General features: G+C 33.6%; 1 protein-coding gene across 2 annotated transcripts in view; it reads left to right on the top strand.

Annotated features, from left to right (window-relative positions):
* Positions 1–481: 481 nt before the first annotated feature.
* Positions 482–12,714, top strand: part of LOC134712678 (uncharacterized) — a 38,983-nt gene continuing 26,750 nt past the window's right edge. Inside the window, exon 1 of one of the 2 annotated variants that reach the window (XM_063574442.1) lies at positions 482–919. The gene's annotated coding sequence lies outside the window, so the exon portion shown is untranslated. Of the gene's footprint in view, positions 920–7,539; positions 7,818–12,714 lie in introns of those variants that run through there. The other variant, XM_063574443.1, reaches the window with a different exon arrangement.

The raw sequence follows: 12,714 nt of genomic DNA, 5'->3' as shown, positions 1-12,714 counted from the left end.
AGCCACGTCAAATAGATATTACCAGAAATAGACTTTACAGTCAAAGCAATTATTCACAAAGACAAATAAAAGAACATTACTATTATACTTCAAGACTATCGTGCTCGCTATCGTGTATTATTTGTCAGTGATTTGAGTAAAACGGAATATTTATCTTCCGGTTAACAGGGAAAAGAAGGAGATTTAAAATAGTTTTAATCTGATTGGATTTTTAATATTAATTTTCGCGAAGTTAGCAATTTATTCCGACACAAAAACGAAAACAATTAAACACACTTATGTTCCAGACAATATCTGTCCTTCGGGGTCTTTTGACACTAACATTGTTGTAATCATTTATGTTTATACTGTAAAATACGCACACGTTTATATATTCAGATAAGTATATAAAAAAGGCCGATACATGCGTACATTAAAAATCTATTACAATCAGGTTTAAATACCGTTTATGATTTGTTACATCATAATTCGTACAGTGATAATCTACGTTATTAATATCTCCTAGTCCATAAATATAAGTGTAATTTAATCGCGTGTAATATACTGCGTAATAGCAATTATTTAAAGAGATCTCCCGTTCAGCCAATCTTTCCAATGACGTTTTTCTGTCAGTATAAATAGAAGTGGATACTTCGTTGTATTTTCTAATCGATATCTGTGTCTTTAACCGACATTCTTGCACCCAGTATGTCATAATCGTGATATAAAACAGTTATTTACGAAATTGAAACACGGCTCAGCGTGAAATGTAATGCCATGCGGAACAGTTAACTTTGGGATTTGTGTTTACAACCGTAACAAAAATGTCGGCTGGATGTGTACGTCCTTTGTGTATTTGTTCAAGGATTAAATCTAGACACGTGTATTTGATCATAATGTATAGTGCATAATAAACAACTTATCAACGTCATATTGTACAGTAAGTTTTAATCTTTGTCGTTTATATGTAATTACACAAATATGTATATACATGTACAGAATTTAATGATTTTCACATAAATAATGACACGTGTATATAATTTATGAGAATTATTTTGTAATACATATCCCAAATGCAGAAATATTCAGTTCTTGTATAACAAAATTGACTGTAATGTTGAGTTATAAAGAATCAGGGTATGTCATAATCAAATATTTCATTTCGAGACTAAGCTTTACAAAACCACCAGGCGACATCGTTTGTAAGAGATTGTGATATTAAATAAACATGATAAGTGTACATGTACTCTAAAACGCACGTAGTTAGGTAAATGAATTAAAGGCGAGAATTGTTTTGTCACTGATCATTTAGATAACACGAGTGTCCCATTTTCCTGTCCAAGTCAAATGCGAACAAATCGTTATTTGCGGAAGTAAATTCAAACAATATAAAAACATCTGATACAACCAGCCAGGGTGCCAATATAAAACTAGTCAGGGTGCCAGTATACTATCAGTCAATGTGCCAAGATCCGTGTATTATCGGGATTCAATATAGCTACAATAAACAAATTTAACTGACAAGAAAATTAACTTTCTCCCTGACACAAGATCAATATCGACGTAGGCATAGCAAATTAATTTACGAGAGAAGTAGGTCATTGTCCGTGTCTAGGTCAGTGTACTAACTTCGTCGAGCAAAGGTAATGTCCTATATATATCGTACATATATGAATCGTGAAAAGGTAAGGGCGAAAATATTGCACATCTGATTTTAAAAATCGATACAGAACTTGTTTATAACTGTCGTGGCGTATTATTACAAGAGAAAATAAACGTACTTTTACGTACCTTTATTCATTTTTTAAAAAGGTTTTTACGTTCAAAAATGTTATGTTATTGCAATTATCCACTCATGTAGAAATCTTCACGTTCAAATGTAATGTTATTACAATTACCCACTCGAGTGAAAAATGGTTAAACACTGACAGGGCGACAGTGTTCTCATGCAGAAGTTTGAATTATATAACATGTTAACAAAAAGAGGAAAGAGAATTTTTTTTTAGTCATCATTCATATAACTATAATAAACAGGTAAAAGAGAGGCGAACAATACCAAAGCGGATACTCAAAATCGTAAGTGTTCAAAAGGAAAATAACGACAAACATTTTAAGTGACCGACATTATGTTGTCTAATGGACACGGGGAGATGAAACGCGCGTCTGGCGCAAATACAAAATTTTAATCCTTGTATCTATTATGAGTTTATTTTGAATCAAAATGTGTGTAGACACGATGCGGTTAAAAAGCTTGTCATATCGCTTCTATATGGACTATTGCCTTTGATAAATCCGTGTAATGTACGCCGATGAAATCTCCTTTATTAATCTTCATATATGTAAATAAACTTGTGTTGTATCGTACACCAAGTGTTTAGATATACCCAGTGCTTTAGATATACCAAGTGTTTAGATATACCAAGTGCTTAGATATACCAAGTATTTAGATATACCAAGTGTTTAGATATAACAAGTGACTTCGTACACCAAGTGCTTAGATACACCAAGTGATTAGATATACCAAGTGCTTAGATGTAACAAGTGTTTAGATATACCAAGTGCTTAGATATATCAAGTGTTTAGATATACTACGTGCTTTCTTTCACCAAGTGTTTAGATATACCAAGTGCTTAGATACACCAAGTGTTTAGATATACTAAGTGCTTTCGTACACCAAATGCTTAGATATACCAAGTGCTTAGATGTACCAAGTGTTTAGATATACCAAGTGTTTAGATATACTAAGTGCTTTCGTACACCAAGTGCTTAAATATACCAAGTGCTTATATATACCGGGTTCTTAAATATATACCAACTGCTTAGATAAACCATGTGCTTAGAGATATTTCTAGTGATTAGAAACATGATACAGATATAAAGTGCTAGCAGTATATATCAATTCAATAGTGCTTGTATCTATTCAAAAAGATACCAAATGCGACTCGATGAATAATTTGATTTTTATTGTTCCGCGATAATTGTGTTTAGTCGGAATCAATATTTTGATATTTGACTATATACCACATTATCTAATAACACAGATAATGTCATATTTTACTTAAAGGTCTTTTACTCTGAAATGTCAATTTATATTTGATTTAGTTTTTACAAACTTACAGGTTGCACTTTGTAAATACAGCTGTTTCTCCAACCACACCTCTTTTGGGACGATACAGAATATTCATAGATAATTATTTTGTTTACAAACTGTATCCCAGTTATTATTTCTTTTAGACTTAACTTGCGAATGTTACCAGGAATATACATAATTATGCATATTGTTTATATTGAAATCTGTGGTAATTCTACGGTTTAGGTAGGGTAGTTAAGAAATTTGGTGTTAGTTTAAACTCTAAGAAGTTCTGTGCATATAAATATGCCACGCAGCCCTATATTTTGACCTTTGAAAGAAATAGTCATTCGTATGAACTTTCCATTTTAAGATAGGATTTTTTGCAAAACTTCATAGTCAAAGGATTTCCTAAGGATAATTACATTGTCAATATTTACAGAAATGCAACCTGCAGTCTGACGATAGACAATTATGTCTACATTAATTCACAATGAAGGGATTAATTGTTTTACGATAGGAAATCGCCAATGTGTAGGTCATGTAGACAAATGGTGTCACGCTTCCTTAATTTACTGCTTTATGCATCTCACTTATTAGGTTTTTTATTAACAAATATGACATTACACTCCGGGCCATATGTTTATGGACTGAAGTAACCGAACGGTGCTAAAACTGCAATTGGACATTTAACTAGCCGCGTGAATATAAACTATATGAACAAAATCGTTTTATTTTTCATGTCTAAAATTGACAAAATCGCTTTCTGTTTGAAAAAAGTAAAATCTCAAAAATACTGAACTTAGAGGAAAATCAATTCGGAAAGTCCACAATCATGATAATCACATGTTTCTGTGTGAAATACATTGTTATTGATCATGTTGATAGCGAGACAAAAAGGTTGATTTATTCACAAATTTTTAAACTTGGAGCGATTTAGAGTTTGACATATTGTATTGTTGATGGAACTACTGACCATATAGGTCTTGATGGTGTTTTTCATTCGTGAAATTAGGTTTCTGTCTCATTGCCGTAAACCCCATATGAACAATTTACATTCACGATGTCCTGGGCCAATATACTCATCGGCCTACTTTCCGCAATCCGCAGAATCCTGGGCCAATATACGTTGATAAAGATGATCTGATGTGACTGTTAAATAGTTATTTGCATAACGTATACAAGAATCAACTAGTTAAATCTAGGTTTAGCCAAGTGTGTGACCCGGATTAAGAGTTTTAGACTCGCTGGTATGTAAGATACAGACCAAGGAGAAAGTTGAAAAAATCGTTCCACAGAGCGTGTCATTCTCCCTAAACGAGACAAACACGTTTATGTCTTCGATAAAACAACAACAAATGAAAGTTTTTAACGACCTTGACTGGCTATACAGCCTTTGCACGGTCAGTCCTCGATCTTACCGGACGTAGCTGAATATGTATACATCCCACTGCAGCCGAACGGATGTTCCCGTTTTAATTGTTTGTGCAATGGTTCGGATTGAAATTAATTACCATATATATCTATGTATATCGGAGTTATTTTAGTTAACCCTCGATTGAATCAATATAAATATAAAGTATGCATGTATTACGAGTCTTGATATCGGCACCAGTAGATATACATGATATAAGGGCCATTGTGAACAATTTGATCAGTCTTGTACTGTCACAATTAGATTCACATTGCTGTATACGATATCACGTTTTGTTGGCTTATCTGTATGTACTAAGTAGAAGTAAAGATGTACTTATTTACCTTTCAAAGCAACCTTGGCCACTGTATTGTTTAATGAGATTAAAGTGACGGAGAACACACCTCTAAGCGCAATCATCCTATAAAGAAATAATCTAGATAAGCTTTGTGTACAGGGGAATTTACAGTGGACCCGTGGCGGATTCAGGAGGGGGAATGAAAGGTGTTAAATTACATCAGCAAGTGTACGGGAATGTCCTCGATTTGCTGCATATCAAAATCACTTAAATTCTGTTCATATCGATATTCATTCGGTAGCGTGATTGTCTCGAGAGCAGGGTGTTAAGGCTTCGATCCCCGGATTGATCAAACCAAGGAGGTCATATAACTTGGCCTTCTTGATCAAACCAAACACTTGAATGTTGGTATTTGCTGATTTTGGGCTAGAAACGCTCAACATTTAGAAGTAACAGCAAATAATCGTCCACCCTGTGACCGTCCGGTTAGAGTGTAATGTTTTCCTAGCTGCGCACAGTTATTGTGTGAGCTACAAATGTAGCACGGTAATAATCCGGCTCATCCTGTTGGTCTGCATGGTCTAGTACAAAGAACGAATTATATTCAAATATCATTAACACGTTCTCGTCCTGCTTATTTATAGTATTGAATTAGCCACTGGCCTTTAAACTGCCACCATCATCAATCCATCTCAAATCAACAATTCCACTCGTAATTACCCAGCCATTTTCTCTACGCGTACAATAACGTAACTGCAGACGAGTGAGTATGACCATATATGTAATACCCATAGATGGGTATTTTTCTCAGGTATTTTACATCTATGGTATGACTGAGTAGTTACGCCTGCAATATATGACTTATATATTATAATTGTATCGCAAGGTTACAAGATGAAACCAACTGAACAATTAAACTAGATCGTAATTGAGAATAGAGGTATTAAAATAAAAATCTGAAATAGCTCCAATCATGCAGGTACATTGTTAAAGTAAAAGTAATAAATATCGACTTAACTATGGGAGATGGATTTGTCGATCGCGTGGTACATATTTTAAAATAATTCCTAGTATACGAATGATATGGAAGTTTGTAACAGCACCACGTAGTCGTTGTTTTACCGAATAATAGTTTCGAGTTGTATGAAACCGTGAAGAACAATGAAACTTGTTGGAATGTATTAAGCACGGCAAACTTAATTGATTAAATATAATTTTGTATGCGAACTAAACTATCCATTTATTTTATTCCATATGTTTGCATGCATAATAAATCGGTTTCTTCTTTTTGTCGATAAATGCTACGAAAAAAATAATTATGAAATATTGTGTGAACATAAAATCCGTAAAACTTGAGCTGCTTGGAATAAATAAGTGAGAATTCGTGTGACTGGTATACGTGTACATGATGCTGTTGTTGTCCTTGACAGACTTTTGTTTAAACTATAGGGGACACATGAAGTGTTAACATTAAACATAACCTTAATCTTTGATATTGTTGACAGCATTGATGTGTCATTTTGTTGTTAATTTGTTGTGTTGTTTAGGTTCGTTCTCATAGAAATATACCCCGCATCCCTTTTGAATTACATTAAATTTTCCGATTAGTGATGTGTTTTTTTTTATTTAACTCAAGTCCATCAGAACCACTTTCCGAGCTGGCGTTTGCTATCAGCATTTCCTTTATAGGGAGTTACCCGTTCAAAAATTGGCACTTTTAAGGAACGTTTTGATATAGAGCTGAAGTTTTCGTTTTGGTATAATGAGGTGTCATTTTGTTGTTACTTTTGTTGTGTTGTTTAGGTTCGTTCTCTAATAAACAACCCATATTGTTATTAAATTTTCCGATAAAGAAAACTTCCTTTTCATGTAACTCCAGTTCAACAGTGCCACTTTCCGAGTTGGTGTTTGCTATCAATATTTCCTTTATAGGGAGTTTCCGCTTCCAAAATTGACACTTTTAACCATCGTTTAGTAAAACTGAAGTAATCATTTTAGAAAATATTTGCATTTCAAAAGGCCGCCTACGGACTTCACAGATAGTTTAACGCCCAAAGAGTGTTGACACATTTTTTAGATGATACAATGTAAGATCAGTTTTATTTTCCAAATTACATATAATCATGATAATACAAGGAACATCGAATTTTACGTCCCTTTTAAAAATGTATCTCCGATCTCATGTTGCTTCTGATTTATACATCCTGCGTTACCAAATTAACACTCATACCCTAGGGATTGTATGGTCAGACGGACAAAGTACAAATATGAACACATGCATTGTTCAAACCTCGTCAACCATTGGGGTATCCAAATAATATATTTAGTACCTCGGTTTAAAAACTTTTTTTAATTAGTACTGTTAGTTCTGAAAGTTTGTCCATGTTCGTCAGTCTCTTGATTTCAGTTGATTATGATTAGAATATTTCTTCGTCAATTTTCCTTGCTCTGATTCTTCTGTACTCTTTCTTAATTGTAAGCTATATCTTAAACTATAATACTTACAGTGGTAAACGTGTCATGCATTGGAACTAAATTGAATCTACAAATCGATTGTCTAATCAGTCACTTCTATACTTACTCTTAAATTATAGCATGACTCTGCAATCGAACAAGTAATCAAGGATCATCACGATTTTAAAAATCGGCTACGAAATAAAACCAAATCGTGAGTGTGCGCCATAGTCACGATAGTGTTAAACTGAAGCTTTTTTCAATACTTATAGATTTTTTGTTTTGTTTCAATCGATTAGCACGTACATATATTTGTGAATTATATATGTAGCACCTACCTCTACTAAACTATCAGATCTTATATCATATAGTTACTGTTTTTCACCGAATATTTTTTTGTTTTTATTGCTCTGTTGGTACACAGTAAAAGAAAGGCGTTTATTAAAGCATCATTTCTTATATAAGGAAGTTTATGTGTGTGTGTAGTGCACTGCCCTTTAATGACGTCAACAGACTGTATCTACTCGAGTTAAACATTAGTGTGGCAAATCGATTTCATTCTCAACATGTTTGTTTCAAATTACTTTATCTGAGCATTGAAGGTAAGTGTGTATCTTTGGGTTGTAAGTGTGTATTTTTGTTTGTAAGTGTGTAATAGCTACTTTAGTGGTTCGTACATTTTGTACTTTACCTCTTTGGTATAACGACCTAATTGATATTATATAGATACATTCTCTTGTTTGTAGTATATATCACGTACGCTATCGAAAGGGTGTACAACCATTCATCATGATACACTATTACATTAAATTTATACGACTCTTATACATATTCTCTTATCTAAATTACAAAGTTATTTTTATGAATTGACTGACACTTTAATCGTCTTATTGTAATTTCCTCACAGCACAGTGTAGGTTGACCGTACTCTTTCCATCAAAGTTTTCCAATCCCTATGAACGTATATATATGAAATTCATTCTATTCTATTGAAAATCATGCAAAAATTCGCAGAATAAAATCAAAATAGTAATCGAATGGTTGACTTGTAAGGTTATTTATATGACTGTATTATTACTGCAATTTGAGAGTCATTGTTTATGTTTTATTTTTTATTGTTCTCTCGATTTCTTGTAAGATAATCATAATTCCGTGATGGAATGTTCCAATCGGTATTAAGTTTTAAACATATTTTCGTTATAGACTAGTCACTGTATACCGTAGTCTTTCTGAAACTATTTTAAACTTTTCCGTAGTTTCTTAATCGTCTTTTGGCGCTTTTCTAGAGGCGATTGTTAACTATTCTGTAGTTGTATTTATGTTTTGTTTATTGCGCCGAAGATGATTATCAACATGATTCCGTAATTAATGTTTCGTCTACTGGCACCATTTTCTGTAGACAATTGTTAGTATCCGTATTTTCTTTATCATCTTTCGGCGCTTTTCCGGAGACGATTGTTAACAATTCCGTAGTTTCTTTTTTATGGCCGCGCAACACAGTGTCGGGGCTACGTTGGTTTACCATTGTCTGTCATTCCGTCATTCCGCAAAAAAAACCAACATTATATGCATTTTTTTTTATAAACGCCTTCAGACTTTGGGCTGATTTTTGGTATCCATGTACAGTTACAGATCAAGTTTAAGTTTTGTTCTGTTCTGCTTATTTTTGACACAGTGTGGTAAAATATTATGGTTAGTACAACATTACAAATGCGACAAATGGCACGCGTGGTAGAATATAATGGCTATACATGTAGTTCTAAATTACGTTGTTATTTGGAAAAAGACATAATCCTACAACTGGATCATTTTTATATCCGGGTTGTAACTCGGCATAATTACAGGGATGTATGGACTTTGTTTATAACTTATTTATTTACGGATAATGAAAAAAAATTAAAAAAAATTGTATACGTTGATGGGAGAAAAAAATCACAAGTCCAAAGTACGTTGGATTTTTATTATTTTGATATACTGGTATATATATATATATATATATATATGAGTAGGCAAATAAACGCCCCACATGAAGACGTCATTTGCCTATGTAATTTCACGATTCGTTCCCTGGTTATCTTGTTATATGACATTTCAAATAAATAGCTCGATATAACAGTTTAAACGTTCATATTGTAATTTTTGTTGTTAATTGTTTTTAATGATATATAATGAGGTTTGGAGATTGCGTTTCCTGTTGTACTACTTAGTATGATATATTGTATTATAACATAAGTACGGCGACCGATTATGTTAAGAGTTTACCTTACTTATCAGATTAATAAGTTGTTTCAGTTTTGAATTCAGTTTTAGTTATTATATGGTTGTCCATTATTAAGACAACAGAGACCAAAGCACACAGTTGTCAGCAATTACATCTTTTTGTCAATTATGAGCAAAAACCTTAAAAGTATTTATAGTCAGCTATTAAAAGCTCTCAGATAAAAAAAAGTGAGTCGTTTTAAACAAAACAAACAACGACCTTACTTACGCTAAAACAATAAACGACCATTAGATACAACAGACAGCAGCAACCAATAATAAGTACTTGATTGCAGACTCCTGGCTTGAGATAAGCATAACTAATATATCGGGTATTTACGAGCATTGTGTTATTCAATATATTTATCGTTGTTTTTGAACTTGTGTTGTGCAGTATTTTGTGTCATGTTGTTGTTTTGTGTCATTTTGCTGTTTTGAGTCTATTAAACCGTCGCTTTAATGTTAACTAGATTATCATCAGCTCAGTAACCAGTGCTTTGGTACTTACACGATTTGTAACATGAGTATTATGTAAAAATATCCGTTCATAAATTATTTTAGAAACTAAGGTTTCCAACTCCTTCCAGAAAAGTTGACGTAGAATGATGTGGCTATTTACGTAGGTCCCATTTAGTCATATAGCTTTTAGTGGCGGATCCAGAGGGGGGGTTGTTCCGGGGGTGCGCACCCCCCCTTTATTTTTGCCGATCAATGCATTTGTATCGGGACATATGTTTTGCACCCCCCTTTGCCCTGGGTTAGCACTCCCCCCTTTCGAAAATTCCTGCATCCGCCCCTGGCTTTGAACTTTTCCACGTTTTTATACACCAATGGCGTTTAAATATTTCGGTGTGTGCGTCCCTGATAATGGTAAACCTAACGCCTTTCTCGGTCGCATAATGACAGAGTGTAAAGATGTATTAATGAAGATGAAAAATATGATGGATCTTTTATTCTGCATTATATGTTTTTGTAATGAATTAGGGATTTTTCGTAGAATGGTCTAAGTCTTTCCAATGATCATGATGATAACATGTACATGTTGTAGTCATAGATGGACTTTGGGAAATAGTTGCTATAGTAAAGGTTTTAACAATCTTTTAAATGCAACTCAACATATATGATATATAATAAATGTAACTCAGTAATCGTCAGATATGATAATTATGTAACATTGGAAGGACGACGTATGCCACGTGAGATAAATTACTACACGTTAATACATGTTTTATTTACCTTTACGTAAATGTTTATGAAAGTATCTGCAGTAAATTGCATGTCTTATCATATCACTGTAGGAAAACTTGTTTATAATGTAAGTGTTACATTCCACCATGTAGGATCTCTACACGTAAACATCATAAACGGTCAGATCTAACAACAATTGGATTTTTAGAAAATGTTTGTCCTATTTCACTCAGACATTCTGCTATTGATTTTTTCGGAGATAAACTTTAAGAACATTGTAACACGTCTCGTTTTCGAATTTTAAATGACTCATTACACAATTTCCGTATGCTCTATTATATGGGGAATGATCTGCTGAAGTTCTGTGCACCCAACTTTTAAACGTATTCTGCTCTTCCCTTGTATCAGCACTCGCTCAATTCATGTGAGGTGTAAGTAAAAAAATAAATACACATTCTCAACGCGAATAAGCCTAACATAGTTGAGTTTTCGACGAACGAAATCAATTATATGAAATGTCGACAATAGTTTTCAACATAGTAATTTAAAAAATTACTATCCGGCGCCGGCGTAAATTCATTGCATGTAGCTTTTAGAAGCTAGAAGACCTGCATGCTTCATACCTTATGTTATGAAGTAACCGTCGGTCATATGTCATGATCCTTGATCCCATTTTCATGGTTCAGTAAATGCTTGGGTTTGTTTTCGTGAATTTCTCACTAATTATAAGTCATAGGACATGTAGGATAACCATATTTGGTATGTGGGTTCCTTGCAATGTCTTGATGTCTGTCAGACAGTGTTTCCCTGATCTCGACCTCATTTCATGGATCAGTGATCAAGGTTTAAGTTACTTGATTTGGTACGTTGCTCAATTACTTAAGCAGAAGGACAATCATATGTAGTGTATGGACTGTTTGCAAATGGTACGTTTTAGTTTGCAAGTATCATCTGACCTTGACTTCATTTTCATGGTTCATTGGTTAATGTAAAGTGTGTATGATTTTGGTCTGTTCTTCAAGTTCTATCGTGACTATATGCAACAGGTTTCGATCATATTTTAAAGTATGTTATTCTTATAAGGTTTACATGTCAGTTTCATCTGACCTTGACCTCATTTTATGGTTCATTTGTCAATGTTAAGTTTGTGTGTTTTCGTCCTTTTCTATGCCCCACCTACGATAGAAGAGGGGCATTATTTGGTTATGCTAGCATTTTGTTTTCTGGTCTGTTCGTTCGTCTGTCCGTTCGTCCCGCTTCAGCATGTTCAGGTTAAAGTTTTTGGTCAAGGTAGTTTTTGATGAAGCTGAAGTCGAATCAACTTAAAATTTAGTACACATGTTCCTTATGATATAATATTTCTAACTTGAAAGCCAAATTAGACTTTGACCCCAATTTCACGGTCCACTGTACATAGAAAATGATAGTGCAAGTTTCAGGTTAAAGATTTTGGTCAAGGTAGTTTTTAATTAAGCTGAAGTCCAATTCACCTGAAACTTAGTGCAAATGTTCCTTATGATATGAGCCTTCTAATTTTACAGCCAATTAAGATTTATTTTAACCAATTTCACGGTCCATTGCACATGGAAAATGATTATGCGAGTGGGGCATCCGTGTACTTTGGACACATTCTTGTTATCAAATAAGATAATCAAGAGGTCAACTATATTTGGCGAGTGGAATTATTGTAAGGTGCATATATGTCTGGGAGGTATCGTCTGACCTGGCCCTTATTTTCACAATTAACAGTCAATGTCAAGATTTAGTGTTTAAATTTGTTTTTCAGTTACCACAAACAATACAAAACTATAGTTGGTGTATGGAATAATTGTAAGATTACAAAAATGTCTTAAAGGATGTACATAAACTTGACCTTAATGTAATGGATCTTTAAATATGCTAAGTTTATGCTATTTAATGGTCAGTTAAGATTGCGATATATTTCAGCGTGTGCATTCTCCTTAAAATGGGAGTACAAATGAATTTCGTTTCTGATAAATTCGTATACAGTTAATAGCTGAAACGACTTAACATACGATGTGAGCGTTTGTT

This window comes from Mytilus trossulus, chromosome 3 (genome assembly GCF_036588685.1).
Source record: "Mytilus trossulus isolate FHL-02 chromosome 3, PNRI_Mtr1.1.1.hap1, whole genome shotgun sequence".
NCBI classification, from domain to species: domain Eukaryota; kingdom Metazoa; phylum Mollusca; class Bivalvia; order Mytilida; family Mytilidae; genus Mytilus; species Mytilus trossulus.
Note: the sequence above shows the minus strand (reverse complement) of the source record. Positions and strands in the feature narration are given on the sequence as shown.